Source organism: Pongo abelii, chromosome 18 (genome assembly GCF_028885655.2).
Source record: "Pongo abelii isolate AG06213 chromosome 18, NHGRI_mPonAbe1-v2.0_pri, whole genome shotgun sequence".
NCBI lineage: Eukaryota > Metazoa > Chordata > Mammalia > Primates > Hominidae > Pongo > Pongo abelii.
Genome location: NC_072003.2, coordinates 35,124,579 through 35,151,148, shown reverse-complemented (window position 1 = coordinate 35,151,148; position 26,570 = coordinate 35,124,579). Strand labels below are relative to the sequence as shown.

At 43.1% G+C, this 26,570-nt stretch overlaps 2 long non-coding RNA genes across 3 annotated transcripts; one reads left to right on the top strand and one right to left on the bottom strand.

Moving 5' to 3' along the window:
* Window positions 1-325: 325 nt before the first annotated feature.
* Window positions 326-14,744, bottom strand: LOC129050749 (uncharacterized). Of its 2 annotated transcripts, XR_008514491.1 has the most exons (5): window positions 14,123-14,744; window positions 13,742-13,908; window positions 10,851-11,000; window positions 4,815-4,866; window positions 326-626 (listed from the first exon to the last, which is right to left on the bottom strand). It is a non-coding gene; the product is annotated as an uncharacterized LOC129050749 (long non-coding RNA). The 2 variants fall into 2 exon arrangements; XR_008514492.2 differs by lacking the exon at window positions 10,851-11,000 and having other exon boundaries at window positions 14,123-14,695.
* LOC129050752 (uncharacterized) lies at window positions 14,125-25,552 on the top strand. Its single transcript, XR_008514498.1, has 3 exons — window positions 14,125-14,975; window positions 24,463-24,587; window positions 25,140-25,552. It is a non-coding gene; the product is annotated as an uncharacterized LOC129050752 (long non-coding RNA).
* The last annotated feature ends 1,018 nt before the right edge of the window (window positions 25,553-26,570 follow it).

Below are 26,570 nucleotides of genomic sequence, written 5' to 3'. Positions count from 1 at the left end.
ACCACAAAAATGTCTGTATTGGGCTGAGTTAATAGGTTCTGCCCCATAGCTACTCCCATGGAGAACTGTGGAACAGAAGTTTTCTGTGACTCTCAGGTACGCTGTGGTCTGGAGAAAGATGACAGTGTCTGTCTGAACTGAGAGTCTTGATCTCTAGAACAGAAGTTTGATAAGGAAGCAGATCACATTTTTTTTTTCTGTATGGGGGTGTCCAATCTTTTGGTTTCCCTGGGCCAGGTTGAAAGAATTGCCTTGGGCCACACATAAAATACACCAACACTAACAACAGCTGATAAGCTAAAAAAAAAATCGCAGAAAAAAATACTTAATGTTTTAAGAAAGTTTATGAATTTGTGTTGGGACACATTCAAAGCCATACTGGGCCACATGTACCTCGTGGGCCATGGGCTGGACAAGCTTGGTTTAGGATGTGTAGCTGATATATCTCCATTCCCCTCTGCAGCCTCACCAGGACCTCTCTCAGCCACCCCCAATAGGGCTAGTGTCTGTGCTCATCATTGGGGTATTCATAGATGAGCTTGGTGGTTCATCTCTGCCCAGCTTAGTCCCCTCCTGGATGAATGGGGAAATAAAGGCACTGGGCTTTTCACAAACCAGCCCATCACCTGAAACAACAAAGAGCATTTCTCATTAAAGAAAGATTAAGTACATTTGCATCTACTTCTGCCACAACTGGCTCTTATCTGCAAGCACTATCTATGACTCATTTTGTTCCTAACATAACCCAGTTCTACATGTACTGAGCACATATAATACGCAGGGCACTGTGCTAGATGCCCTGGCCTCAGTAAGCATCACTGTGGGGAAAGAAATTTCCTGGAAAAAAGTGTTGCATTCGAAAAATTAACACCATGCCACTTTTCAAATTGAGGTAAAACTAAAAAGACCTTGTGTCACTCGATAATTAGGGCATGAATAGACTTCTTAATATTCAAACTCATCTAATAATATCATGAAAGAACATGTCTGACTTTAACCAGAACAAAATACTATTGTTATTCTGAGATTTTGGGTTCAATTTTGTGTGAAAATATGTAATATTTTCATCACTTTGTGATGTACAACAAGCATACAAAAATACATGCACAAAGTATTCATGCAAAGCTCCATGAATTATTCCAGAGCAAATACACTTGTGCAGCCAAGAAAGAGAACCACCTTCACTCATGCCCTGGCAATTAGTCTTTTCCTCCCTCCCTCCAATGGCAGCTAAGCTTTTAATAGCCTACATTATACAGTAACTTTGTATTTTTATACAAAATGTTTTATTACAGAAAATTTTAAACATGTACAACAGATACAAAATCACCCAACCTCAACAACTACTAATCATGTGCCATTTTGTTTTATCTATACTTCAACCTAGCTCACCCCTACTTTATTATTTTTAGTTCTGTTTTTCATTGTGAGGTCATATGTACATTGAAAGGCATGAATCTTAAATGTACAAGTTTGACAGACAAATACACAATATAACATTCATAACTTTTAACAATAGAATTTTTCACCATCTCTAAAAAATTCTCTCCTACTCCTTTCTGGACATTTTTTTTTCTCCCTCAGAGTTTATTTCTTTGTTCATTTTTTTTAAATCATAGGTTCATTTTGTCTGAAATCACACAATATGTATTATTTTATGTTCAGCTTGTCTCATTTAGCAGGTTCATGAGAATCATCCAGGCTGTGTTCCTTTGTGTTGATGAACAGTACTTGGTTGTATGAATGCTCTACAATTTGCTCATCCATTTTCTGTTGAAAAACATTTAGGTTACCTTCTGCTTTGGGTTATTATGACTAAAAGGTCTATACACATTCTTGTGCAATACTTTTTATATTTAATTTAATTTCTGTATCAGCATTTAAGTGACACTGCTTTGCATTTTTTTTATTGATTGGTCCAGAGATTACAATATGCATCTTTAACATATCACAATCTACTTAGAGTTAATACATTTTAATACATGTAAAACATAAAGACTTTCCTACAGAACAGTTCCATTTTCCTCCTTCTATCCTTTGTGCTGCTCTTGTAAATTTTACATTGAAACATTACAAATCTCACAATACAATGTTAATTTTTTGCCTTAAGTAATTACTGGTCATTTAAAAAATTAAGAGAAAACAGTGTTTTGAAAATATTTGGAAGCCAATACTTTGGGGCTATGCAAATACATTTTTTCTCCTTTAAATTTTACCCACAATTTTAAAATTCTTTAGTAACTTTTGCCTACAGTTGTTATTACTGGGGTGTTCTTGTAGTGATTTTCTGTTTTGAATTATTCATCTACATTGGTAGATGTAGTACTTGGAATTCTGTAAAGATTTTCTTTCTTTCTCCCCTCCTCATTCCCTCACTTTCTTCCTTCTTTCCTTATTTATTTCATCTTTTCTATATTGGTATGGATGTGTGGATATATATTTTATTCTCTGGTTATAATTTAGTGCTATCATTATTTATTTTGCTGCTCACATTTTTCCACCTTGGGCCATTGGGAGTTCTTAGAGCGTGGCTCCTTTTGACATGCTCCCTTGTATGTTTTTAAAGCACTTTTTGACTTTCTGGCTCTATAAGATACTCTAGGCTCAACTTGTATTTTCTACCTCCTGCCCTAGAATTATCCACTATTACAGGTAGCCCTGGTTCTTTTTAACGAAGAACAGTATTTAGATATCAAGATCCGAAAGTTAGGTGTGCTCATTGATACTGAAATGTCACTGCTTCTGGGCCCTATTAGCAGACAGGGTTTGGAAACATGTTACTAAGGTGTGCACACATATCTCCTTTTCTCTCTCTCTCTCTGGATGGATATATTGCAATAGAAATGTTTATTCTGATATTTCCAGCTCCACATCAGCATGGCAGGGTTCATTCTAGCATACCATTTTTATTTTCAACTTTTTTCAACGAGAGTGAGAAACAGGCACTAATAATCAATCATATATAAATATATAAACTAATATATAAAGTAGTTTCAAAATTGCTAATCCATAGCTTTACAGGAAAAAAAACAACTAGAATACAGTGTCAGTGTACAGCTTTTGAGTATTACAGCATTCAATCAAAACACTGTTTTCCTAAGTGACTCAGGTCAAGAATTTTCATCGCCACCATCTTCAGTAGGGTTAGGCCATACATTTGTAGTATAGTTAAACTCATTTATCACCTACTGCATTTCATCTAAATGTCCCTAACTTTCTGGTTATTTTTTCAATTTGCATCAAGGACATTTACTCTTTGTGGTCTATAGTTCAATGTGATTTGGCAACTGTTCAGAGTAACATCCGCCTTCACAGTACCACACAGAACTGTTTCATTACCCTCCGATTCTCTCATGCTGTCCCTTCATAGCCAGCGCCTCCCCTCATCCCATTCTTTGGCATCCACTAATCGCTTTTGATCTTTATAATTTTCTTTTTCTACAATATCATATAAATACAAACATACAATATGTAGCCTTTTGGATCTGACTTCCTTCATTTATAGAAGTAAACTTAAGATTCATCAGTTTCATGGTGTGAAGCAATAGCTCCATTTTGTTGAAAAGTAGGATTCGAGTCTATGGCTACATCACAGTTTATTGATCCACATATTAAGGGACATCTGGTTTATGTTTAGCTTTTTGCAGCATGGCCCTTCCCCAACTTCGAGCCTTCTCAGAGCTGGGCCATGTATCCCCACCCCTCCCAGCCTGCTTCCCCCAAGTGGTTTCTCCTGCTAAGAAGGTCAGTGTGCTCCCCCCTGGCCTGGGAACCTTCTGGGCATAGAGGTGTCTCCCTAGGGAGCTCCCTCCCACCCAGGAAAGCACACTGGGGCAGGCCCAGGACCCAGTGGTAAGTTCAGCTGAATGGATGAGGTAGGACAGGCCTTGGAAGCAGTTTGCTAGGAGGGGAAACCCAGCTGCCTGCAGAGCTGGGAGCCTTACAGGCAGCCAAGAGGTGTCAGCCCACCAGGATCTGAGACCCTACCCCACTCTCTGAAGAGCTCCAGGGCCTGACAGGTACCAGGTGAGTGAGGATGGCATCCTGGAGGCCCCACCTCTTCCCCTCCCGGTGTCCAGGGCTGCCACTACCTACTTCCTCACAGCTCAGCTTGTGTTTGTTCCTTCTTGGGGTCTGCCTTCCTGCTGGGACTCCTGCAGAGGCTGGCATATCATCCCACAGAAGGGAGGTGCCAGGAGCCCAGGAAAGAAAATGGAGGCAGTCCCCTCCCCAAGTTGGCCTCACTGCCATCCACCCACAGGGACATCCCTATCACATGGAGGAGGACATTGAGGCACAGATGAGAGCAGTGTGGCAGACACTGGGAAGAGCTACCTCCCAGGGCTCTGGGCTGCCCTCCTGAGCCTCCTGGGGTGGGATACAGAGACCCCTGGGTGACAGAGACATCTTATCAGGCTGTGAAAGGGGCTGTTTTCTAAGACAAGGAGACCACAGTAATTCAACTCTGCCCACTGCCAGATGGTGCCTTCTGAAATGTGGCCTGGTAACCCTCACAACTCAAGTCCACAATGGGAGAAATACCTAACACCTGCCTAGGATGGCCAGGTGGGCAGAGGCAAGCAGAAACTCAGGGTGAGGTCACTGGAGAGTGTGGTTCGGGCAGGGTTTGAGGGCTCAGTTGAGGCCAAAAATTCTGATTCTCTCCCGGGGTATGCTCCTCTCCTGGGACCTGCTGCCCTGGTTTCCCCCAGCTCCATTCCCCTAGCTGAGTCCTCCTTGCCACATTTCCTGCTCTCCCATGTGGGCCCAGGACCCATCCCTGTCTAGTCTGTGTGCCTGGAAGCTGGTCTCACCTGAGTCTTCAGCTTCATTCTTCATCTTTCTCACTTCCCAAGGATGGAGCACCTGCAATGCAGGAGAGGGTGGGGGTGAGCAGTGGCCCCATGATGGCCCATATCCAGGAGCCTGCTGCTTCTCAGCTGGAATGTGTGACTTTCCCTCCCAAGGTTCAGACTCTGATCTGGCCCAGGAGAACCCCAGGTGCCTCTCACAGGCTGGGCTGGGGCTCTGTCCTCAACAGGCAGGTGAGGGACCAATGCCTGGTGGACAATCTCCCTCAGGTCACACCAAAGGTCTAGGTCCCAACAGGATGGAAAAGAGGCCAGGCTATCAAAATGATTTCTAGATCCCTGGCCTGGGCTCTGGGTGGCAGGCTGGGGATGATGGAGGGACACCCATACTGCAGATGGAGAGACTTAGGCCCAGGACTGTGGGGGATCCAGGAGCAGTGAGGAGGCCAGGGCTGGACTCTGGAGACTTTGGTGCTGGCCCTCAGTGAGATGGGCTGCTGTAGATGTGAGGACAGCAGGGCATGTGGCTCAGGTGGCTTCCAAGGAACAAGTGGCTCCAGGGTTGAGGGCACCCAGAGGTGAGTGCAAAGTTACTTCTCCATGCCAATCTGTCCAAACAAACCTTGAGTTCTTTATTTCTATGGAATTCCTGTAGAATCCTAATGGGCATGACCTTCAGGACCCATCTTCACAGCTCTGGTGCCAGTGGAATTGCACTTGCTCGTGCTTCTCCATATTTTGTTAACAGTGGAAATATTGAGAGACAGGGTGGGTTGGGAAGGTACTGAAATAATGGCTGGGGCCTCCTGGGTGGGTGAGTCAGGGCTCCGGCAGCCTAAGACTTATTACAGTAAATAAGTTATAGGTAAAGTTAGAAAAAAATAAAAATAAAATGGAAATCATTCTCTTTCTTTGCTCACCATAAAGAGAAACACACAGGGTCTAGACATGTCTGTTGGAGCCAGGCTTGTCCTGGGTAAGTGGGAAGCACTGAGCAGGAGCCCTGGGGACGGAGGGCAGGTGAGATGCGGCTCCCAGGGAGATGCAGCCATGGTCAGGCCCTGGCCCACTCAGGCTGGCAAAGACCTTCTGAAGCCCAGGAAAGATGGCCCAGGACACTGAAGGCTCAAGTGGCTCATCTGAGCCAAAGATCTGTCCAGTTGGTGCAGAATCTCAGCAGCTCTGCCAACGAGGGGCCTGATCAGCCCTGAGGATCTTAGTCACTGGAGGCAGGTGGCTGGTGGATGGAGCAGAAGAGCCACCTACTGGGAATGTGGGAGTCCACTGCCCGGCAGACTGGAAAGAGCTTCTGCGGGTGTGGACCCTAGTACTGTCAGTCTGTGGGTCTGCCAAGGTGGGCATGCGGACCTCCGTCGCCATGCCCATCTACCGGAGCTTTATCTCCTCAGTCTGCACAAGTGTAGGACAATGGAGACTGGATAGGATTTGAATGGGAGGCCCCCTAAAAAGACAGTGTCATGAGCTTTGGCCTCTCCTCTCCTCTGAGCAGAACAAAATGACCTCCTCTGCCCTGTCTCCTTGCAGCGCCCAGCACGGGAGCAGGGCTTTGGCGATCACGTCCCTCTGCTCTGCCTCTCCAACCTTGTACACTTCTCAGGCAGTACAGAGATCAGGCCGTTACAATCTTGGCACAGACAGACAAGAAGAGAGGCAGGAGAGGGCGAGGGCGGTGGAGGCGTGGGCTGCACTTCCGCTGGTGCCCCAGACCCAGGCTGCGTTTACAGGCTGCAGTCCAAGGGGTACTCAGTGTGGCTCCCTGCACCCCTCAGCGGCCTGAATCAGCTGCTGCGGCTAATCATTTCCGAAGGTTTGCGTGTACCATTTCCGAAGGTTTTCAGAGAATCCCTGGTGACCTCTGGCAGGGGGGTAGTTATCTGGTGACCACCAGCCGGGCCCGTGGCCTTGCCCCCAAGCAGCACCCAGCAATCCCCGCACCCAGACACTAAGCATTTGTGGTGTGCCTTTTTCTGGAAGCTCGCCTTCTCCTGCTAGCCCTCCCTTTTCCTCATCCCGGTACTTCTGGCCATCCTCCTTGTCATCACAGTGGGACAACTGGGTGCTGGAGATTCGGAAATCACTACGCAGACCTGCAGTCCATCCCAGGCCTGGCCAATAGGGCAGCGACTTGGGGAGAAAAGTTGTCTTCCGCCTCCTGAAAGACCAGAACAGATCCGCGTACCAGTCGTGCCCCAGGGCAGGCTGTAGGCACAGCTCACGATAAGACCGGAAGGTGCGTGCTCCCTGATCCACCCTTTTTTCCTGGAGGCTGGGGCTTGCCTGGCCAAGGTTGTCCTTCATGACAGGGAATCAGAGCTTTGCGTGGCTGCCTTACCCCTCTGGGGCAGCGCGGGAGAGAATCGCTGCTGAGGCTTTCCTGCAGGCTGCAGTGGCTGCCCCTTTAGGGTCCCCACAAAAACACCACCCCTGCAAGTAATCCACTGTGTCCTGCTTGCCAGCCTAGGCTTACTCATCATCTGTGATTCCAGAGAAAACAATCTACAGTGGAATGACCAAGTTCTAGAAAGAGGAAAACACAAACAATCTGTGGAAAATCCGTTTGTCATCTAGATTTTTAAAAGATACACATTTTCTCTTCTTGTTATATTGAGTAGTGCACGAAGCCGATATAATAGACGTACAATGCACACTATAGCTGATTGAAGGGTGAATTCTTATTCTAAGGTACTTTGTGGTCTCAAATTTGTCTGTTCCCACCCCCAGAATCCCCTTAAAAGCAAGTATTTATCATTGAGAGTGGATGAAGAAAGAAACTAGCTAGGCTGATAGGGCAAAGAGTCCTTGGCAGAACTTCCCTTCTAACAAAAACCAGCCCAAGAAATCACTTCTCCTTAACAGCTTATAAGATCAGGCTGCAATCACAGATAAGGAAGCTGAAAGCTTGCATCGACAGGGATGCCTGCAGCTGCACCCATCACCTTGGGCCAGACACATGCAACATGAAGGGCTCCACCCCTCTTTTTTGCACATGTATAGTAGGAAAGAGATGAGCAACTTGTAGTAGCTCAGACTAAGAACCTGCTTGCATAATAAAAGGGTGGGATGTGGGCTGTCAGAGATTTGTGCTCTATGCAGCTGACAAGCCTGGTCCTAACTGGTTTTTCACACCCTATGTGGATAAAATACTCCTTCCCACTAGCTCACATATAAAAACCCTTGCATTTCACTGCAGAATGGCTACCCTTTTTCAGGACCCCTCTCTGAGCAGAGAGCTGTTCTCTTTCACTTATTGAATTTCTGATCTAACCTCACCCTTGGCATGTCTGCATTCTTGATTTCCTCAGTTGCGAGACCAAGAAGTTCAAGTGTCACCCCAGACAATGAGGCTACTCAACTATCACTTGTCTCATTGCCTGTTGGTATATGGAACTTTCAATGAAAATGTGTCCAGAAGGACATTTCATGAAGTGCTCTCTTTTTCAATCTTCAAGCAATGTGGGAAACTATCCATGATGTATTAAAAACTGTTGGCTGAAATGCACAATTTCTAACACAAAATGAATGCTATAAATTACTTGATGTATGTATATTATGGCCATCTGGACATCATCACGCACTGCCAAATTTAGTAAGAGGGACTTGAGAACTCGTGGAAGTTAGGAAGCTTAACTTCTGCATACTGTCACTTATGAAAGTTAGTTCTCCCTGCATTTCTCCAAAGCAAACTTGAAATGTCTATCTTATATAAAATTTCTATATAACCCCAGTGAGGTTCACCCTTCTGGCCCTGCCCGCACAGCACTGGTAACAATGGAATTGCATTTGCTCATGCTTCCCCCAATTTCCTTGAGGTCATAAACATTTAGTGACAGGGTGAAACAAGAAGGCACTGAAACAAGGGCTGAGGCCTTCTGGGTGGGTGTGTAAAGATCTCCTGCAGCCAGGACATCTTCACAATAAATAGGTTGTAGGTCAAGTTAGAAAAAAATGGAAATTATTCTATTTCTTTGAACACCACAAAGAGAAATGCACAGGATCTTGATGTGTCTGTGAAGCCAGGCTTGTCCTGGGAAAGTGAGAAGGGCTGAGCAGAAGCCATGGCAATGGAGGGTGGGTGAGATGCAGTCCCCAAGGAAAGTCCACTAGGGTCAGTGCTTGGCACACTGAGGCTGGCAGGGGCCTTCTGAAGGCCAAGGGAGACGGCCCAGGAAACAAGGTTGAAGCAACACATCTGAGCCAAAGATCTGTTTAAGTCCTCCTGAATCTCAGTAGCCTTGCCAAGGCGGGCATGATCATCCCTGGGTATCAGAGACACTGGAGGCCGGCAACTGGTGGGTGAGGCGGGAGACCTGTCTACCGCACCAGTGCGATTTCACTGGCAGGCCAACAGTGGGGAGTGGATAAAGAGAGAGTTCTGTGTGGAAAACTCCCTTGGTGGATCATCAGGGAGGTGAAGTATTTGGCATGGCCTCAAACCCAGTTTGTGGGATAGCAATTCCAGTAAAGCTAGGACAAGCTGGCATGGCTCAACCAGGCCCCCCAAGACACCATGTCCCTTTTCCACCACAGCTGGGCCTGGATGGGGATGTGGACACCCATATAATCCAGAGGATTGACCCCTGGTCAGTGGTGGTGCTGGTGTGTGGCATAAAGGCAACTGGGGAAGGCCCTCCAGGTGGCGGGAGAGCCAACCTCTCCTGTGGGGCCATGGGCAAGTCACTGCCCTCTTTGGGCTTTTGTTTCCTCCTCTGGAAAATTCAGGAAGCCTGTTGTGCAGGCCTCACAGAGTCATGATAAGGTGCAAAGGAGGAAGGAAATTTAAAAGTTTTTGTGGCTGACTCTTCCTGAGAGGGATGACGGTGAGAACAATGGTGATAGCCACATGCGACTGAGTCCTTGGGAGGCCCTGTGAGGAAGGTGTTGTTCCCATCACACTTCCCACATGAGGAAACAGTCTCAGGGAGGTCCGGCTGTATGCCCAAAGTTATGAACGCATTGAGCGTTGGAGCTGGGAGTAAATCTCGAACCAGGGCTCACTGGAGGTGGTGGGAGCATTGCACCAGCTGCCTCAGGTGGTTATTTCAGATCTGAGGTCAGGAGAACAGAGGTGTAACTGTGAGGGAAGCACAGTCTCACTGACCCTGTTTCTGACTCTGCTAATTAGGGACATTTTTAGAGAGTCCAGATGGGGCTTTAGCAGCAGGTGAGTTGGCCTGCGTCAGGGAAGGGCTCCAGGAAGTCAAGATAGGGCTCCTCTCTCCAAGCTGGAGTTTTCCACATCAAGAGAGCAGAGTGTCTTCCTCCTCTGGCCCTGCCCTCCTGTGGCCACAGTGCTTGGAATGCCTTGATTAGAGATCAGAGGAAGAGCCTGGGAGAGCGTGGCTCAGAGTGGATTTGGGGAAGAGTGTGGCTGGGGACAACCTGACTTTGTGACTTATTAAAACCCGACCATAGAGGTAACTAGGATGTGCTTGGTGTCTTTGGAGGCCAGCTGTGGAAAAAGGAGGGAAATATTTTGGGTAAGGAGGATGAGGGTCCTTGGTGGCTCCAAGCGGGAGACTTGGGTAGGGGGTCAAGGAGATATGGGTTGGTGAGAGTTCAAAGGACAGGCCTTGTGGAGGAAGCTGATAATTGGTGCTCATCACTGCTACCACCTTGATGGCACAGGGTGCTGTGCCCTCTCTGGGTACACTTCTCACTGACATGCAGATGCTGGAAGTTGCCATAGAGGATTATATGGATGTGAGTGAGACTGGGACAGGCAGGCAGGGTGGGGACCAGGATCCTGAAAGTGGTGAGGAGAGAGTCTTGGACTGAGCCCTGAGATTGCAGCACTCAGCAAACCTCCTTTCCTGAGAGCCTACCAGATGCCCCTGTGAATGTGGGTGTCAGGTCCATCTTATCTATGAGTGATGGAGGCTCCAGCAAAGACACCAGTCCCTGTTCCTTGAGTGGTGAAGCTGCAGAGCTGAGTCTCAGCCTCTGCCTCAGGTGGTGCCCACTGGGGAAAAGAGAAATTGGGCCCCTCCTAAGACAGGCAGTTCCTAAGTGGTTGAATACCTTCTTTGTTTCCAAGGCCTCAGTGTTTCTGTCGGTCATCACAGAGAATCAGGGCAAAAGATCACTGAGCCTCAGTGTCCCTTCTGTAGAGCCCAGAATGTGGTGAAGGTCCAAGTCTTGTTTTATGCTCATGTCCTGACACTGGTGGCCCTGGTGGTGGTGCAGCATAGGAAGATGAAGGTTAGTCATGGGCCAGGGGGCCTTTCTGAGGGATCTTGGCTGTATAACTTCTAGGAAAATATAATCGATACTAAGTGATGAATTAAGGTGAGCAGCTGGGGCCATCACTTTGAGTGAGGGTGAGGATGTAAAAGTCAGAGACCACCCTGGGGAGGACACTCCCTGGCTCCATCCTCTGAATCTAGGATTTATTGGGAAGGTTTGTGACACATAGAAGGAGGAGAACCATTCCAGTGGAGGGTTTGATTAGCGGACTAGAATCCATTATAAGTTACTAAAGGAGGGGCTGTTTATATCCAACTCTGAGAACAGGTTGGGGCTACATGGGATTGGAGGGGAGGATGGGACCCCTTAGGAGATAAGCCTCAGAGACTGGCTCCTGCCTCCTCCCTCCCCCACAATTCCCCTTTATCATCTTCCACCCAGGAGCTGTCAGAATCCTGTCCTTCCTTCTGTCTCCAGATCAAAATCCTCCAAGAAATGCAGCTGCTTCAGTGACAAGAGAGAATTGTCATCTTCCGACTGAAGAAGAATTTGGGGTTTTGTTCCAGTCCATGAAGTGTGATGGTCAGAATAAAAGGTGAGGGCCTACAGATTAGCAGAGGGTATGAGAAGACTCTGTCTTGCGACCAGCTTCGAGAGACTGTGGCTGTGGCTCCCTGGTCAACATTTGGCCCTGCTGCATGGGGACCCCTGCGCAGGCAGTGGGAAGCCTGAGGTGTGGCTTATGGTAGCCTCACAGCTGCCACTATTTCCTGAAGCTCCTACTGGTTCTGTCAGTTAAGCCCTCATCCCAGTAGGCCAGCAACACCCTGAAGACCAAGAACAGGGCATGGTGAATCTCAGGGCCACTGAGTGCCTGGGCTGGCAGGGGCAGAGTGCCTCAGGGCTCCGTGACATTTAGGCTGAGCACGGGCTTTGGGAGTCAGACAGTTGCACTGGGCTCCCAGCTGCACCACGACCAGTCCTGTGTCTGGGGCAGGGGCCTCGCTGTTCTGGAATTTGAGACACCATAGTCATAAATTTAACACAGCGTTCTAACTGCTTTTTCTTTTTTATCTATCTTTCTCTATGTGCTACTGATCTCTGTGTTTATTTAAATTAGAAAAAGTTATTTAATTTACTAAATATGTTACACAGTGTGTACTATTCTTCCTCATGATTTTTTTACTACATTGTATGATTCAACTCATACAAGGTACGTATGGTTGTTCCATTCATAGAAACACAAAGTGGAAAAGTAGCTCCCGGGGGCCAAAGGGAAGGTAAAGGGGGGCTGTTGTTTGACAGGAACAGAGTTTCAGTTTTGCAAAATGAATAAAATTCCCTATGAATGCAAATGATGGTTGCAGAACAATGTGACTGTGATTAATTCCTCTGACCTGCACATTAAAAAATTGTTAATATAATTAATTTTATGTATATTTTACCACAAAGTAAAAAAGGACTTTTTAAAATGAACAGATTATAGAAATCTTCAACAGTGTAAATGAATATCATGAATATAATCTTGCAATAAAAATTGATATAAAATTATCCATACTTCATAATATCATTTATATTAAATCCAAAAATCAAAACTGAGGTTCTGGCTTCCACTAATGGTGAAGTGGCTAGCTGAAGTAACACTCTCATAGAGAAAAATGATTAATCCTGGATAAAATAGTATATATCATTATAGAAACACTTCTATATAGAATACGTATATGAGATATATGTATATAAGAACTGAATGAAGATTTCAGCTGTGCCCTCTGTAGGAGAAATAAGTATTGCAGCTAGAATTCAGCCCAATTAACACCCTCTTTAAAAAACAACACTCTTTGAAGGGACACAACAGAATCCAGAGTCTCTATAATTCTTGTATGCAGTCTCTAGTACACAATTTTTAAATTTATGAGATGTGTGAAGACACATGAGAATGTAATACATACACAAGATAAAAAGCAGGCAGTAGACATCTCCAAGATGTAATCAGAAGACAAGAATTTGAAGACAGCTATTGTAAGTATGCTCATGGAGGGAAAGGAAAATATTCCATAAATAAACAGATGTTGAACCTCAGCAGCGAAATGAAAAATAGTCAAATATAAAAATATGAAGTAATAATTTTGAGCTTATCTATAGATCAGAAACAGAAAACAAAGCAATAGAAATTATCCGATATGAAGATGGAAGAAAAAAAAGAAAAAGCTTAAAGAAAATGAACAGAGCCTTACAGACCTGTGGAATGATTGAGTCTGAGAAGAGGGAAGAGACAGAAAAAATTAAATGGGTACAAAAGTAAATCAACAAAATTTAGAGAAAATAAACAGAGCCTTAGAGACCTGTGGAATGATCACGTCTGAGAAGGAGAGCAGAAAGACACAGGAATTAGATGGTGTAAAAAAAGTAAATCAATAACTAATACCTGAAAACTTCCAAAAATTGTTCAAAAACCTAAATTTTTGTATCCAAAAGTCCACCCCCAACCCCCCACCCCCCACAAAAATACAAATAAAACCATACCAAGCCCATATTGTGATTTAGGAAACTAGCAGGGGAGGACTGTCAACTGACTTGATATGATTTATCATTTTTATTATTTATAAGAATGGAAATAGGTTCTCCTTAGAGTTTTTTTCTTGGAGAAAGTCTGACATGTGAGGCACAGATGAGTTATTAAAGGCAGATGACTTTTCTATCCTTGTCTTAAATGTTCAATTTTTTACCTTAGAAATTATTTATATTTGTTTCTTCCAAATCCTGCAGTAATATTGATGCTCCAGAAAGAAGCCCCACGGAGATTCTGCTCTTATGCGTCCACCCTGCTGGGAGCTGAGGCTGTGCCTATGACAGTTTCAACAGCGAGTAGTCTTGGAGCACTTAATCTGAAAAACTTAATGGAAACATGAATTAAGAGAATGATCACTGTTTCGTTCTATCAGCAAATTATTAAAAGTGGTCCAAAGGGGCTATTTAAAAAGAGATATTAAAAGATTTTCCAAGGGAGCCCTATTCAGGGCAGAAACGCAGACATTGTCCCTGACCTCACCACACAAACTTCGCTCATGTGTTGGGAGGGAACAAGGGGGCGCTGTAGCCCTGCTGACCTGGATTAATCACGGCCGGGAGGTTCACACTAGGACCCCGAGGCCTAGGAAGAAGCCTGGGTTGGGTCAGAGAAGTCGTGGATGTAGCTCCCAAAGTCCCTTCCTGTGGGTGTTTTCTGACTGAATAGAGCAGGGTCAGGCCCTTCCCCCTGGGACGTTTTCTCCTCTTTATTGCGGTGGCGGGAGCGTCCCCGTGAGAGGCCCGACCCAGGTGTGGGCCCTGCAGCCGGCCCGGGGATCCAAGGGGCGCTCCTGGGGTGCAGAGGAGGATTTGTGACAGCCCAGAGAACAGAGGATTTGAAAAGGCAAATGGCAGGTGACTAGAGACAGGATGTTTTCATTTCTGGCGGTGAACTGACGGTTTCAGACACTCGCGAGGGGGCTTCTCGAGGGGATCCCAAGAAGCCTGATAACTGTCGGGTCCGCAGCCATTTGCCAACCTCTAGGGAGGGGTGCACTGCGCATGTCTGAAATGGCAGGCCCGGTACCCCATCCCTAGAGATGCCCTGTCACTGTGCATGGCTGAATGGGCCAGACCATTACCCTAGGACGGGTGCACTGCGCATGTCTGAAAGGGCAGGACAGTTACCCCACCGCTAGGGACGGGCTACATCGCTTACGTCTGAAAGGGCGTGGCGAGGGGGAGGAGCGAGAAGGGGCAGGGCCGAGTGGAGAGCCCGGACGAGAAAAGGGGCGGGGCGTGCCCAATTCCGGCCAAGGAGCGTTACCATGGCAACCCTGTCGTGGAGGCCCTGAGAGGCGACCCGCCCTATGTTGGTCTGGAGAAATCAAACTTCCAAAATGACAAGCGCGAAGCCCGCAGCTCCGGGAGACGGGGTGCCACAATTTCAAGGTGAAACTAGCCGCCCTAGCTGCACTGTTTCACCAGGCAGGAGAGATTTGGGAACAGCCAGGCTTCCCTCCGCAGGGCGAAGGGGCTGGGCTGCGTGGAAGGGCGGGGCAGGGAGCAGAAAGGTCTTAGTGCATTGCAGGAATTACAGTGTCTGGTCCGCTCCCAGCTGGTTGGTCGCAGGGCTGAGGGTCTGCGATATGGGCCTGCTCCGGGCAGGGGGAGTGTGGAGCTCTTGGGGAGGGGCAGGGCGGTGCGCGCCTCGCGGGGCGTGCTAGGAGTTGCAGTCTCTTCACTGGTTCCCCAAGGTGGGTGGCGGGGCTGCAGGATGACAACCCAGATTGAGACAGGAGAGGACGCGGGGCGCAGCCCTGGAGGGAGGGGCAGGGCGGCGTAGGCGGCGTCACTTCCAAAGCTTTGCTGGCCATTGATTCCATGTCAAACCGTCGCCAAGGGAATTGAGTCAGGAGAGGAACTTGAGGAGCAGGTCTGGGTTGGGCAGTGAGGAGGGTGTGTTGCTGCGAAGTGCACCCCGCCTTTGCCCAAATCGGGAGTGTCTTGTCCTCACTCGCCCGCCTTTCCGCTGCTTAGCGCGATTTTCTCTCCCACCTGCACCCGGGGTCTTTCCAGAGCTTCTCGCCTCCTCCAGCCCCTGGAGCCGCCTGCTTTCCTAAGTGGCTGTGGGAACTGGCCTGAGGTCCCAGATGCTAACCACTTGCTGCTGTCCTCCGCTCTCTCCAAGCAGAGCGCAAGTTCAGCTGTCTTTGAAAGACACCTATGTGGGGAAAAGAAAGACCAGATCGTTACTGTGTCTATGTAGAAAAAGGAAGACATAAGAAACTCCATTTTGATCTGTACTAAGAAAAATTTTTGTTTTGAGATGCTGTTAATCTGTAATTTTTGTACCAACCCTGTGCTCACAGAAACGTGTGCTGTATTGACTCAAGGTTTAATGGATCTGGGGCTGTGCCGGGTGTGCTTTGTTAAAAATGTTCTTGCAGGCAGTATGCTTGGTGAAAGTCATCACCATTCTCTACTCTCTATTAACCAGAGACACAATACACTGCGGAAGGCCGCAGGGACCCCTACCCAAGAAAGCCTGGGTATTGTCCAAGTTTCCCCTCACTGAGACAGCCCCAGACATAGCCTCTTGGGAAGAGGAAGACCTTACAGCCCCCCAGCCCCACACCCCTAAAGGGTCTGTGCTGAGGAGGATTAGTGAAAGAGGAAGGCTTCTATGCAGTTGAGAAAAGAGGAAGGCATCTGTCTCCTGCACGTCTCTGAGGATGGAATGACTCAGTGTAAAACCGACCATACATTCTATTCTGAGATAGGAGAAAACCGCCTTGTGGCTGGAGGCGAGACATCATGGCGGCAACACTGCTCTGCTAAGCTTTACTGCACTGAGATGTTTATGTAAAGTTAAAGATAAATCTAGTCTACGTGCACATCCAGGCACAGCATCTTTCCTTAAACTTATTTATGACACAGATTCCTTTGCTCACATGTTTTTCTGCTGACCCTCTCCCCACCATCAACCTGTAGTCATGCTACATTCCCCTCCCGAAGATAGTAAAGATAGTGATCAATAAATACTGAGGGAACTCAGAGACCAGCGCCAGTACAGGTCCTCACTTGCTGAGCGCCAGTCCCCTAGGCCCACTTTTCTTCCTCTATACTTTGTCTCTGTGTCTTATTTATTTTCTCAGTCTCTCGCCTCCACCTTGCGAGAAATACCCACGGGTGTGGAGGGGCAGGCCACCTTCACACCTACTGCCTGTCCTGGGGATGCACAAATTCAGAGCTTTGCAGGGAGTGACCATGGGCAGTGGCTTCCTGAAAATGTCACACTCACCAGCGCCTTTTTCGCAGATGTGAACATGGAGGCATGAGGGAGGGAAATTATTGGGTTACCGAGGTGCTGCTAAGAGCAGAGGAGCAAATCCCAGTTCCCAGCCATGTGTCTTGTGTGACATTTCACCAACCCATTTAAGTACGCAAGCCTCCAAATATCTACCTAAAGATTATGATGGTTTAGATATTTTACACTTAAAATCATTGGCCTCATGTTGACTGAAACCTAACTGGCCAGTGTCTCAAAGACACAGAAGATGACCTGATCCCCCAGGAACAGATGGTGCTCCAGCTTTGTGGGAGTGACTTTCAAGGGATGGAGCACTTGGGTGGGGGGTCTTTGATACCTGTCAGGTTTCACATCTCTGCTTTGGGTGAAAAGCTCATCACTCACAGAAGTCAGGATATGCCTTTACTGGGGCATATGCCTTTACTGGGGCTGAACTGTTGAAACTTTTTGTGTGAACAATGGAAACATCCAGGAGCATTTCTGCTTTCATGGAGCCTCTTAATAATTGACATCCCTAAAGCCCTATGTCCTCAGGGACAGTTCCTGTTATTCTTGGATGGTACCAGCTTTCATGCTGTTAAATCTAATCTGTAAAAACCTGAGCGTTAATCTCCATGAATATAAGACCTTGTTCTTTCTCATTTAAATGCCCTCCCTTTTTTTCTCTTGTCTAATATTGTGAGTAGGATTTCCAGTAAAGTGTTGAAAGAAGTAGTGAGAGTGGGCATCTTTATCTTAAAATAAATCTTAGAAAAGAAGATTCCAATATTTCACCATTTTCTAAAATGTTAGCTATGGGCTTGTCCTATACTTAATAGGGAAAGTACTTATTTATTTTGAGGTATATTCTTTCTATACTTAATTTGTTATAAATTTTATTAGAAATGGATTTTAAAATTTGTCAAAATAATTTTAGGCATGCATAAAAATAGTCATGATTTTTAATCTTTTCATTGTGTAAATAAAATTTATGCCATTCATTAATTTCCACATATTAAAATATTCTTGCATCTCAGGAATAAATCCAACTTGATCATAATAAATGATCCTTTTAAAGTGCTTTTGAATTTCATTTGCAACTTTGTGGATGATTTTGCATGTATGTTCATTGGAGATATTGGCCTTTATTTTTTTTTCTTGTGATGACCATCTCTGGCTTTGGTATCAGGGTAATGCTGGCTTCATAAAATGAATTTGGAAGTATTCTTTTTTCTTCAATTTTTTCAAAGAGTTGGTTCTTTTTAAATGTTTGGTAAAATTCAGCAGTGAAGTCATCAGATCTAAAATCCTTACTCATTACTGATCTATTCATATTTTCTATTTCTTTATGGTTCAGTTTTGGTAGATTGTACATGTCTAGAAATTTATTCATGTCTTCTACCTTATCCAATTTTTTGGGATATAATTGTACATAGGAGTGTATGTACATAGTAGACTTATCACCTTTTGTATTTCTGTTATACCAGTTGTAATGTCTCCCCTTTAATTCTGATTTTATTTATTTGAGCATTTTTTCTTCATGTAGCTAAAGATATGTCAATTTTATGATTCAAAAAAAACACAAACTCTTACTTTTTTCTCCATTTTCTGTTGTTTTTCTAGTCTCCATTTATTCCTGCTCTAATTTTTTATTAATTTAATCACCTGGTAACTTTGGGATAATTTATTTCTCTTCTGGTTTCTTAAGTTATATCATTATTTGTTTAATTGTGATCTGTCTTCTCTTTTGATGAAAGTGTTTACTGCCACTCAGTCTCACTGGGATTAGCACCCATATGCACTATGGTCATTTTGTTTGAGTCCATCAAACTCCTGATCCTAAGATTGCACCTTTGGCATACTGGTAAGCAGCAGTGCTAAAAGCCCACACGATGTTAGGGATTTTACAGTGAGAGAATTACCCCCCATGTCTCGAGAGGGGCTAATATTAAATGCTCTTTTTTTCTTTTTATTACTCATCAGTTTCTAAACCATAAGGCAGAAGGAATGTGCACCTCATCATGAGAGTGCACATGACAGCAGCAAAGGAAGCAGCAACTTAGAAAAGAAAAGGGCACTATTCTTGCTTGCATGACAGTAGCACTTGTCAGAGCAACCGAGTGACATGCATAATTCTCTCCAAAGTAAAAGTCCCTTTTGTTTCTGCGGTTTTACAAAAGACCATCCCTGAGCCTGTCCTGAGAGTGTGCAATAATAAACAATGTTCAGATGACTACCCAGGCATTTAGTAATAATAACCAGACCAGATGAAGTGACCACAGAGATATATCCTGACTCTTGGTAATCAGGAGTGAAGTACTGACTGATCAAGGTTCTGTCTTTTCACTGCCTTGACAGGCAAGTGTCTTGCAAACTGCCTGCAAAACACAGGCTAAACCTGATGACACATCATGCTGGAGCAGAGTCAATTGACCATTTATGTCTAGGTGATGAGTGTGCTTTAGTGTGGGCAGGGAAGGCAACTCATGATAAAGGCCATAAACTGCTATTTAGACCAAAGCAAAAGCCCACCACCAACTGGTGGCTCTGACTGAGGTGACTTTTAATGTATCATGAAACCAGTAGGCCAAAAGCAGTTAAAGTTGAGCAGGTGTCCTCGGTTATGGTTGGTTAATCCAGTTTGTGTTGTGAATTGTTTGATTAGCCTCCACTTTACCCCATTAGTGAGGGAGAAATTACCACCCTAGGGCTACTGGAAGAGTTAAAACCATGGCACCAATCACTGGACAGATAAGATTGACAGCAGTTATTCATTACATATAATCATGGAAGGAGGAAAGTACTGTAAGGTAAACAGACCCACACAGGGATTGCACCTGGGAGCAGAGAGAACAAACAGGAGGTGTGAGGGGAAGGCTTTGTAATATCAAGAGGGTGAGATGCTCCTGGTTCCCACAGGAGGTTGTTATTGGTTGGTCTGAATAATTCTGTGATCTTGGGGGAAACTGAAACACATTATGCAACCAACTGCTAAGACTACAATAACATACTATAATATTGCAATGCTGTAATGTACTACATACTATAATACTAATTACAGGATTCTCACTTTGTTGATAGATTCTTGGAAACTGACTTTTTATTACTATATGAATGAAACCAATCTTACCATTGGCTAATTGATATAAATAAGAGTTAATTTCCTATAATATATAGTTTTTTCTTTCACTTAAAATCAGTTTCCAAGAACCTATCAATGACGTTAAGTGAGCACTTACTGAACATGTATTTTCATGATGTGTAATAGAAAGTAGCTACATAAAACACACTATATAAAATATAGTATCCGTATACAAAACTATACTTTGTGCTAAATATTACAGTGGTTAAACACATAACAATGTTCTAGAAATGGACAGACCATATATATGATGTTGTTTTGTCATAAGTAGGTAAATGTAAACCTACCTTTCAAGGCCAAAGGAGTTGAGAGGTTGAAGAAAGAGGCTGACGAATCAAGTTTCTTAGAAGGAAACATTTAAGAGGAACTTATGAATAGAGGCTATGTCTCAGAAGGTTGAAGATGGTGCATCCCTGTACTGTTACCTCCCAAAACCTAGACACTTATCACAGGAAAGGGATGTGTAGGACAATTGAAATCACTATATAAATTTGCTTAAGGGTCGCATTTATGCTACATACCTGTTCACAATAACTTCAGCGTTGTTTTGACTTAAGGGTAGAGCTTACAGAAACAGTCAGTTTCAATATATAACATAGGTACTTGAACCCCTCCTCAAAAAAAATTGGAAGATGTACCTGTGTCATAATTTTATTTTTTTTCAGTAATTTAAAATCTTAAAATATTGTTATGTTCAATTAAGTAATCTTAAGTTTCTCACTAAAAATTAACATTGCTAAGCATTAAATAATAGTTTTAAGACAGTTTTTACCCCAGCACCAGTGATTGGATAATAGAGCTCTAGGCCCCATTTCTTTGGGCCTGAGTGACAGAAGATGTGAACCAACTTGTAGCCAAATAAGGACAGAGCGAATAGTTCCAAGCTGCAGCCCTTTTCAGGCAGGACTCCCTCCTTATACTGAAGTCTGGCCCTCACTGTGGGACATTTGCATTTAACCTTGTATATAAGGTTTTTTTATTTGTAAATTATATATATGTGGCCAAGCATGGTGGATCTCATCTATAATCCCAAAACTTTGGTAGGCTGAGGAGAGAGGAGCTCTTGAAACCAGGAGTTCAAGAGCAGCGTGGACAACATAGTTTGAGTGCCCTGTCCCCCACCTTTTCTACAATAAAATGAAAAAATTAACCAGGTGTGGTCATGCATGTCTGTGGTCCCAGCTACCTGGCAGGCTGAGGTGGGAGGGTCACTTGATCTTGGGAGGTAGAGGCTGCAGTGAGCTGAGATCAGGCCACTGCACTGCAACCCGAGTGACAGAGAGAGATCCTCTCTTTCCCTCTTTCTCTCCCTTACTCTGTGTGTGTGTGTTGGGGGGGGGGCGGGGAATGTGTATTATTCAAAATGAAAACAATATAATGGCAATTATTATTATTTTTGAGACAGAGTCTCACTCTTTCACACAGGCTGGAGTACAGTGTGCAATTTTGGCTCACTGCAACCTCCGCCCCCCAGATTCAAGTGATTCTTCTGCCTCAGCCTCCTGAGTAGCTGGGATAACAGGTGCCCACCACCTTGCCCAGCTAATTTTTGTATTTTTAGTAGAAACATGTTTTTGCCATGTTGGCCAGGCTGGTTTTGAACTCCTGAGCTCAAGTGATTCTCCCGCCTGGGCCTCCCAAAGTGCTGGGATTACAGGCATAAGCCACAATGCCTTGCCAATGATAATTATTTTTAAATTTTAGATTTTACAATCTTTCTGACCCCTTGGCTCTTGGGGCAGCCTGAGCTTTGAAAATAGGCAATCCTCTATTGCAGCAATGTGCAATAGAAGTAAAACATGAGCCACATGTCTCAGTTAAAATTTTCTGGCAGCAACATAAAAAAGAAAAATAAGTGAAATTGATTTTAATAACTTAACCTAATATATCCAAAATATTTTAACTTGGTAGAATTGAATTATTAAGTGTATATGTGTGTATATATATATATATATATAAATCTTTAAAATTATTTCTTGTATTTTCACCCAGCATATCTCAGTTCACACTGTGAACAATACAGATGCACAGTAGCCCCCTGTGGCCAGTGCCTGCCACATTGCAAATGCATCTCTGAGAGCTCTGACTTTTCTGAACTTAGAAAGGTAAAGGGCCTGAATCCTCCTTTTCTGCCAGATGGGAGGAAATGCCCCTTCTCTGCCAATAGCTCTCCTGTTTCAAGGGTAAGAGAGGTCACGCCTGAGAGGCAGCAGGGGCATACAAAGACACAAGTGTTCACAAGTAGACCACTGCTGTCCACTGTTGCTTGGTGTGGAGTCATCACTCCTCCAGGGATCAGACAGCAGTCCAAAAAAGATGGGAGCCCAGAAGGGGGAAACCTCATGGTTTAGACCTGTCCATAGCTTTGACCTCCACAGTTTAGATGTCAAGAGAAGAGATTAAAAGCAAATGTTTTATCTTGCAATATGACCTTGGCAAATTAAAATAGAAAGAAATAAAAACATGTTACCATAAATACCAACTAAACACAAAGGAAGGCAATAAGAGCAGAAAAGAGGAGAAAATAGCTACAAGAAACAAATAGAACTATTAACAAAATGGAAATAGCTCATTCTTTTCAAGATTAAAATGAATATATACATGGAGTAAAATGTCCAATGAAAATACATAAATTGGCTAAAGAGATTTAAAAAACAGATTTATTTTCTGCTGTCTATAAGAAACTCACTTTAGATCTAAGCAAACAGATAGGCCAAAAGTGGCAGTGTGAAAAATACCTTCTAGGAAAATTGCATCAAATGACAGCAAGAGAGGTCACAATTATGTCAAATACACATTAAGCCAAAACTGAAACAAGAGACAAAGAAAGATATGATATAATGATAAAAGTGTCGATTCACTGGGGAAGCTGTATTAATAATAAATATATGCACACTTCACATCAGGGTTCCCAAATGTGTAAAGCTAACCTTGACACAAATGAAGAAAGAGATAGCTATGTAAAAATAGTAAGAGACATAATTACCCCACTATCAGTAATGAATAATAAAACCAGACAGAATGTTAACATGAGAACAGAGGATTTGAATAACACTGCAAACTGTGTAAACCTAAAAGACATATAGAAAACACTAGTCACAGTGAGTAGAAGTGAAAAAAGGAAAAAACCAACAAACAAAACACTACACACAGCAACATCAGAATACACAATCTTTTTAAGAGGTCATGAAACATTCTTCTGTGTAGATGACCTACTAAGACACAAAACTAAGTTTTACTAAATTTAAAAATAATAAAATATGGGCCAGGCATGGTGGCTTGTGCCTATAATTCCAGCATTTTGGGAGGCTGAGGTGGGAGGATTGAGTGAGTTTAGGAGTTCAAGGCCAGTCTGGGCAACATAAGGAGACCCTGTCTCTACAAAATATAAAATAAAAAATTTAGCTGGGCACATGTCTGTGCTTCCAGCTGCTCAGGAGGCTGAGGTGGGAAGATTTCTTGAGCCTGGGAGATTGAGGCTCTGGTTAGACATGATTGAGCCACTGTGCTTCAGCCTGAGCAACAGAGCAAAACCCTGTCTCAAAAAACAAAAGATTAAAATATTACAAACTATCATTTTTGATTAAAAGGGAATAAAATTAGAAATCAATAGCAGAAGAAATACTGGAAAATCTGAAAATATGTGGAAATTAAACAACATGCTCTTGAGCATGTTCAAGGGTTGGAAGACAATATTATGAAGATGTCCACACTATCCAAAGTGATCTACAGATTCAATGTGATCTCTATCAAATTTTAACTCTCATTTCATTTTGCAGAAATACAAAAAAAAATTCTAAAACTTATATGGAATCTACAGTGAGTATCAAGAGCCAAACAACCTTCAAAAAAGGAAATAATATTGGAGGTGTCACACTCCTTGACTTCATAATGTATTACAAAAGTACAGTAACCGAACCATTTGGTACTAGCATAAAGGCAGACAGATAGACCAATGGAACAGAACAGAGCACAGAAATAAACTTTCATTTATATGGCCAAATGAAGAGTTATTTGTATATCCATATTCATCGCAGCTTTATTCACAATAGCTGATAGGTGGAAGCAGCCCAAATGTCCCTCTATGAATAAGTGGATAAAGACAATTTGGAATATATAAATCATGGAATATTATTCAGTTTTTTAAAGGCAGGAGATGCGATTGTTTTTACACTAAGGATAATCTGAAGACATTATGTAAGTAAAATAAACCAGTCACGAAAAGGACGAACACTGTGTTTTTCCAGTTAAATAAGGTATCTAAAGTGGTTAAACTCCTAGAAACAGAAAGTAGAATAGTATTAGAGCCTTAGGGGAGGACATAAGGGGGTAGTTGTTATTTCATGGGTATTGAGTTTTAGTTTTGCAACATGAAAGCATGATAGAGATATGTTGCATAACAAAGTGAATATATTTAATATTATTTAACTATGTACTTAAAATATCTAAGCTGGTTAATTTTATGTGTTTTTTTGTTTTCTGTTTTTTTTTTTTTTTTTTTTTAGATGGAGTTTCACTCTTATTGCCCAGATTGGAGTGCTGCAATGGCCCCATGTCAGCTCACCACAACCTCCGCCTCCCAGGTTCAAGTGATTCTCCTGCCTCAGCCTCCAAGTAGCTGGAATTAGAGGTATGTGCCATCACGCCCAGCTAATTTTGTATTTTTAGTAGAGACGGGATTTCTCCAGGCTGGTCTCCAACTCCTGACCTTAGGCAATCCACACGCCTCAGCCTCCCAAGGTGCTGGGATTACAGGCATGAGCCACCATGCCCAGCTAATTTTATGTGTTTTGACTACATTAAAAATGAAAATCTTTCTTAAGAGATATTATAGCCCTTTTAAAAAATTACCTTCAAATCATAAAAATATCAGAAAAAAAAAAAAAAACAATAAAAAGGCCAGGTGCAGTGGCTCATCCATGTAATCCAAACACATTGGGAGGCTGAGGAGAAAAAATAGCTTGAGGCCAAAAGTTGGAGACCAGCCTGGGCAATATAATAAGCTCTCATAAGCAGATGGAAACTAGCAAATTACAAAATATGTGAAACTTAAAACAGTACACCCTTGACTTCTTGTTGAAGGGTCAGAAAATTTAATATTGTTAAGATGTCAATACTATTGACAGTGAAGCACAAATTCAAAGTATTTTCTATCAAAATACTAATGTCACATTTTTTGCAGAAATATTATTTTAAGTCTTAAAATTCATTTGGAATCTCAAGGGACAATGAGTAGCCAAGATAGCTTTAGAGAAGAACAAAAAGAGGTATCACACTTCCTGATTTGAAAACAGATTACAAAGCTATATAAATACAAACAGAAAGACAAAGAGATGATGGAACAGAATAGAGAACCCAGAAATAAACCTTCATGAATATCAAATAATCTTCAATCAAGTTGCCATGACCGAACAACAGGGAAACAATAGACACTTTAACAAATAGTGTTATGAAACTGAATATCAAAACGGATGAAAATGAAATTGGACTTTTCACTTGCACCATATACAAAAATATCTTAAATGAATTAAACACTTACATCTAACTAAGATAGCTATAAAACTATTAAAATAAAATATATGGTAAACAATCATGACATTTGTCTTTGTGATTTTTTTGAATATTACATTAAAAGCAGAAGTAACAAGAAAAACAGAAAAATTAGACTACATCAAATGCAATAAGCTTTCTGCACATCAAGGAAAACATTTAGTGGAGTAAAAATGCCACCTAAGAAATGAGAAAAAATTGTAAATGATATATTTGATAAAAGTTAATGTCCAGAATGTATAAACAACTTATAAAACTCAATAATAAAAAGTGGATAATCATATGTAAAAATGGACAAAACTCTCAACAGATGTTTCCACAAGGCAGATATACAAATGGCCAAGAGAAATTTGAAAAGATGCTAAAAGTCACGAATCTTTAGAGAAATAAAAAGCAAAACCCCAATGAGATATTACCTCACACTCATTAGGATGGCCATTATCAAGTAAGAAAAAATAACAAGTGTTTTCAAGGATGTAGAGAAATTTGAATACTTGTACACTGGTGGTGGAAAAAATAATAATGCAGCTATTATGGAAAATAGTACAGAGTTTCCTCAGAATATTAAAAATGGAAGTATCATATTATCTGGCAATCCCATTTCTGGGTATCTATCTAAATGTGCAAAGCAGGACCTGAAAGAAACATTTGCACACCCATGTTTATAACAGAATTATTCTGAAAATCCAAAAGGTAGAAGCTACTTAAATGTACCTTCACAGATAAATAAGTAATGAAAATATGATATATGCATACAATGAAATATGATTTTAAAAGGAAATCTTATCACATGCTACAATAACAATAAATCTTTAGGACATGATGTTAAGTGAAATATGCCAGGAAACAAAGTGATAGTGAGTGTATGATTCCACCTATGAGAACAGAAAGTAGAATGTGTTTGTCAAGGGCTCAGGAGAGGGTAAAATGGGCAGTTGTTGTTTAATGGGTATTGAGTTTTAGTTTTGCAATGGAAAAGCTCTAGAAGCCTGTTGCATAACAATGTGGATATACGTAATACTATTAAAGTATGCAATTAAAAAGGTAAAGAATGGTAAATTTT